Genomic DNA, 6,225 nt, shown 5'->3' with positions numbered 1-6,225 from the left:
CCTATTTACCTTGCTACTTACTTTCTTATAACGTCTCTCTTGAAGATATCGATGTGGTGGAAACACGGCAACTGGGAAGTCAATCATGCGTCTGAGTGTAAGTCTTCATCTTGATCATATTTATGTGGTCTTTATCGCTGATGTTGTTTCTCTATTAGTTATCGACCATCATCAACAGGAACCGGTTCAGCCAAACCCTGCCGCAATGGGACCTCCAAAGCGTCCTCCTTTCCATGAAGAAGGTATGTAACTTAACTTATTCTGTTTTTGTTGTCGCCGCCTTGACCAACTTTAATCAACACTTTCCTCGCTTTCCATGGCCTGTGATTGATAATAGGTCCTCACCCTTATTCGTACTCGCCACCACGCACTCCTCAGGCTCAATGTAATACCCCATCTCAATGGTATCCCTCTAACGCATCAACTCAACCTGCCCAACCACCTCCAGCCCAACCGCCTTTGTCTCTTGCGTCATCGACACATTCTGTTTCATCCACGACTCCTTCTTTAGCTTCTTCTCAATCTCAACGTTCTAGCACCAAGCGTAAAGCTCCTGCCCGAAAAACCAAAGCTCCTACCAATTCTCAATCTACAAACCAAATTGCTCTTACCCCAGGCCTTGATGACGATACCTCCGGTGGCCGCGGCAGTTCCTACCACCCAGACGAAGATCTCCAGCTTTGCCGCTCATGGTTGAATATTTCTCAAGATAGCTTGGTAGGCAATGGTCAAACTTACAGCTCATTGTGGAAGCGAATCGCTGCCGACTTCAAACACTGGCGGCTACTTGAACCCGCCATCATCAAGGATCCTACCCTTTTTGTTGAAAGATCTGAAGAGTCTCTAGGTGGTCGATGGCGTGCAATCAATAAAGCTGTCAACAAATTTGTTGGCTATCTCTCCAAGACGAGGAATTTTCACGGCAGTGGCAAATCAGCTGACGATATCAATGCCGATGCCCATCAGATGTACTTCGAACGTGAGCGTAGTGTATTCAAGCTGGTGCGATGTCATGGTATCTTATCAAGTGCCCCTAAGTGGACCGATTACAACGTTGACCTCGCCAGACGTAGTAATCCTAAACCTTCAGCTTCTTCATCTGCCATCTCCATCCGATCAACCCCTGCTCCAACCGACGACTCGGACATTGAGGTAATCTCATCTGAATTTCATGATCGTCCTATGGGAAATAAATTAGCAAAGAAATCAAGGACTCAAGATGTGATTTTGTCTCAGATGGCTGATAATGTCAAGGTTATGGCAGAGGCTACTACAGCTATTGCCTCGCACTCTAGAGTTCAGAGTGAGGCAGTAGACTTTCTTACCGATGATTTAGTGCTCAAAACCAATACTGACTGGATGCAAGGTGAAGTTAAGATGTTTTATGAATTGAGGAAGAAAGAAATTGTAAAGAAGCGTATGGCTTTGATGAAGACCACTGCAGCGATAGAATAGTGTTTTTTACATTTTTTCCTTTATACTTTTTCTTCCTGTTGTTTGTACCTCTTCTCGTCTTGTCTGATTGTTTTGAGTATTGAGACCGACTGTCTGTTTAACACCAAAAAAATTACATTTCTTTGTAACTAATGTACTATCTTTGCATGTGAATAATTGAACAAACTGTTTAACTTTAACCATCTGAGCCTCAAGTTAATTCTCTTTACAACCAAGAGCAAAGCAAGTAACACGAAAAAGAAAACAACTAATGAAAAGTTATGCCGGAGCTGCCCCACGTAAATTCCAGAGATGCTCGATCAGGTCATTCTGAAGTTGAAAGTGAGTTTGATGATTCTCCATTTGACATTGAACATTCAGATATCGCTGATAAGGTGTCATATCATTGTGTGGATGTAGAACTTCCGCGATCGGAACTAAAGGGATGACCTCGCGAAGGCCTCCATCTCTCTCGTCCTCTACTACCATGTTATTAAGTATTACACATGCTAGCATTATTGATTTCAATTTTTTTGCGCTCCACAAACGGGCGGGTCCAGCTACAATTGCAAACCGTCCTTGAAGAATTCCAAAAGAACATTCAACGTCCTTGCGAATCTCTTCTTGCTTTTGTGCAAAATACTTCAATCAATAAACAAATAATTAGTATCGTAACCAGAATTACTTTGTGAAGAAACCAAGTGAACATACAATTTTCTTCAGTTCTTGTGGCCTTGCAATCGATTGAACTATAGTTGCCCATTTAGGATAAATGCCGTCTGCAAGGTAGTATCCCTTGTCATATTGATGACCATTGATTTCAAAATTACACTCCGGCGCCTCACCTCGGCAAAGACGTTCGAATAATGGAGAATGATTGAGTACGTTCAGATCGTTGAGAGCTCCAGGAATTCCGAAAAAAGCATGCCAGATCCAACGGTCCTTAGAAGCCACTGCTTCCAAAACTATAGTGGGACCTTCTTCTTTGCCTTTGAATTGCCCACTATGCGCTTTTGGGCAATTTTTCCAACGCCAATGCATACAATCAAGTGATCCCAACATTCCAGGGAAACCACGCTCAGCGTTCTCCTGAAGAAGTCTTGCGGTGTCTTCCCGGTTTGGCTCTCGGAGATATTCTTTTCCAAAACGAGAGACAACCGCCTCACAAAATCGTAACATACTCTTGATAGAAGTTGACTCTGCCAGACGTAGATTTTCGTCGTTCATGTCGCCGGGGGTTCCGTAGGCAAGCATCCTTATTGCTGCCGTGCATTTTTGTAGAGGTGAGAGTCCGAGCCTATGACAGGCATCTTGTTTTTGCACAAAATACTGGTCCTCTTGAGTTACTCCTTCAACAACTCGCATAAATAAATTCCGACCCATGCGAAATCGACGACGAAACAGTTCCTCATGATAACGAGGGTTATCAGAGAAGTAATCATTGTAAAGTTCTATGTGAGCTTCCTCCCGATTTCTTAATATGTTCGGGCGTTTGCCCTTCTTGGAGCCACCGCCTCGGCGCTTTTGATTACCACCCGATGTGATGAGGTGACGAGCAACGTCCGTAGTAACTTGAGCTGCATTCATGATTACACGTAATCGATCGTTGGTTTGTCCACACATAGTCAAGAGGTTGTTCAACGATAAAGGGTGTTGATCAGGTGGCTCAGCCATCTTATGATGATAATGGACCAAAAATCTAATCAAAGCGGTTTTGATCAAATTGCATTTCTTCATCACAATCCGATCATATCACCCATCAGGGTGAAGATCACCTATCACCCTGATGTCATAGCCGGATGAATATGACACAGGAATATCTCTCGCGTGGCTCAATCGGTAATTGGTCGTTTTCACTTACACGGCCGCGGTTTTGTCAAACACCGCGTAAAATGTTTGTACAGGTCAAGACCTGTCGAACTGTCATTGTATAGACGGTGTTTATTCACGCCGTGGGTGGAGATGCTCTCATGTGCGCGGTGGAGGGAAATCATTTTAAAGAAAAAATACAGCTTACTGTATGTTTTCAGACGAGCCTGTACGCCTTTTGGCGATTCAGGACCGTTGGAGATGCTCTCAGCATCCACAAGTAACGATGCGGAGGAAGCCGGGCGCGAGTGCAAGTCTTCCTAATCTAGGGTAGCTGCGCACCGCAGTTATATTGATGTCGCACGTCCCAAACCGACACATGCAGGTCGAATCACGGCTGCCAAAGTCGCAGCATGCACACACTCGTCCTTCTCCATACCGCTCACATGGTGGGCGCGAAGCGGGAAGCTAGGGCGTGCTCAGTGCGCCTTTCTGGGTCATTAAGAGGCCCACCCATAGTGGGGGGTCAGGGCGCGCCTTTTGAGTATGCAAGATCAAAAAGAAAATAAAAAAAAACAGCGGAAATTTTTGAAGGGGGAGTGAATGTTTGTTGCAAATCACACTAAAACAATCACAGAAGCAGTTTTCAAGTTATTATCACAGCTTCATGAATTTGTTGTCGCATGCTCAAAATGTTGACATTCAAGCAAGAACATCAATTTTTCTGAAAAAAACAACACAAAAAGAAAACCTGTAATCAGATTTGAAAAAAAAGCTATGCATAGAGAGCCACTGGGCAGAGCATCATGAACCTGTTTTTGAATGCTCAAAATGTTGAAATTTGAGCAAGAACATTGAATTTGAACTTTTGTCCAAAATTTCAAAGGCTTTGAGCCTAGCCACTATACAGCAGACCGGAAGACCCCAAATTGTAGAACAGAGTCAAAAACAGGGTCATCCAGTACCGACGCCGCCACAGATACGGTACTGGTATTGTACCGGCAATACCAGTACCGTACTCGCTCTCACGGTACTCAGATCTCCAGTATCTGATATTGTACTTGGGATCGGGTACAATATCAGATACCGTACCGAAGCCAACGATACCATAAAATGGATGGCAGGAGTGCTGTATCTTTGCTTGCCAGAAGAGTACGGTACTATACCGTATTGTGGGATAGGGAGAAGATACGGTACGATACCGTGTACCGTGCAAAAAAACAAACACATTGCCGTACTGTACCGTTGAATTTCCTAGAAAATAGAAAACAGATGAAAAAATAGTAAAAGGACAAAATGGATGTTCACTTTCTTCTCTCTCGCGCACCCTGGTCCTTTGAAATACATTCCCCCATCATTTCTTGTGCAACTTCAAACTTGCCTTTCATCTTTACCCCCTGTACTGACCACAAAAGGCCCCCAACTGTGCGCTCAATGGTTCGCGGCTTAAGAGACATCCTATCGTGGGAGCACACATCAGCCGACGCAGAAAAACTTCTCTCAACGGGGCATGCAGTGGCACTGATGGCCAAGTAGTCGTGTGCAAGAGTACTGAGGACTGGGTATTTGCCTTTGTTCAGCTGCACATAGATTCAATGGAACGGTGGAGGTAGATCAGAGTCTGAAAAAGAATTAAAGATAGAGAGAGAAACCTACCCTTCACCAATCCAAAGCTAAGTGTGGGTTCTCGTCCACCTCGGGTGCAGGTTCCTCCGCCATTTCTAAATAGGATCGAAGTTCATTGGCCGTGTTTCAACGGTTTTGTTCCTTGTGCTTGCTGAATTCCTCGTCATCCTCTCCCAGCTTCTTGCTTTGACCCACTGAACTATTTACTATAGTATTAGCATTACATCCACTATCCTCCATATCAGCCTTACGTTGAGTGTAAGCGGCTTCAATAAGATCTTTTGCCATAGCCGTCTTGGTAGAACCCACTCCAAAGGCAAAATCGAAGTAATCTAAGCGTAGGCTTGGATGCAAGATGGTCGCGAGAAAGATGACATGTGATCCAAGGGCTTCCTTCAGGTATGATTTCACTCGTACAAGCATGGCGTGGTGCATTGGGAAAAGAGGATCTGCTCGTGATCTGGTAGCGTCAATCTTCTTTTGAAGTGCCTTCTGGAGCTTGACGTACTCCTGAATGACTAGTGAGGCAGTTGGTCCATCTTGTTCAAAAAACTTGGTCAAGTGTTTGAACTCCTACAAAAACCCATAGTGAGTAAGTGTAAGTGATAGTTTGAAATGTGATGTGATATATAATATCCCGTATTTGTCTCCATTCATCTGGTGAAATCATCACTTTGTTGAATATGCCTCGTGGTCGATTGACACCGGGAGGTAAGACGGTCTTGGCAGCTCGAACGGGTTGACCTTGGCGAGGTTGCTCCATTTGGTCTTCTTTTAGGATTTGATCGATAACCTAAAAAGGTTTATTTGTTAGTATGGTTTGAAGACATGAGATCTTTGTATGAATACTTACTTCGCGGGTGTTGTACAACCGACTCCAACACTGTAATTTGATGTTCCATCTAATCCCATAACCAGGGATTGGCCTCGGAAGTTTCTGCTTCAACAGAGCGTTGCTGACTGCATCAAACAGCATAGACATCACTGCTGAACCACCAATCTTACACCCTACCACATCAAGCTAAGGTGAAAAATACATGTTTGTTAGACTTTCATGTGATCAAGTTTGATATTGAAATTCATATCAGATGTCACTTACTTTAGTTGTGAGTAAGTATACTGCATTTGCAGCGGTCCTGTCAGTCGCAGCCACTTCTTCAATGTCATGTGGGCCATTGACAACCCCATACCAATCGGGATTGGAAGCCTCTTGAGGTACATTCACATCACCATCATCCACTTCGTCGTCAGAGTCAGATTGAGCATCAGGAATTGGTTTGCCTTCACCGTTCTCATCTTCTTCAATAACTGTCTGAAGTGTTGTTGTTGAAACCGGGAAATCGCCTAGCATCGAAG

Source organism: Melampsora larici-populina (assembly GCF_000204055.1).
Source record: "Melampsora larici-populina 98AG31 unplaced genomic scaffold MELLAscaffold_9, whole genome shotgun sequence".
In the NCBI taxonomy this organism is placed as follows: Eukaryota; Fungi; Basidiomycota; class Pucciniomycetes; order Pucciniales; family Melampsoraceae; genus Melampsora; species Melampsora laricis-populina.
The sequence above is the reverse complement of the archived record's forward strand: the minus strand, read 5'-3'. Positions refer to the sequence as shown.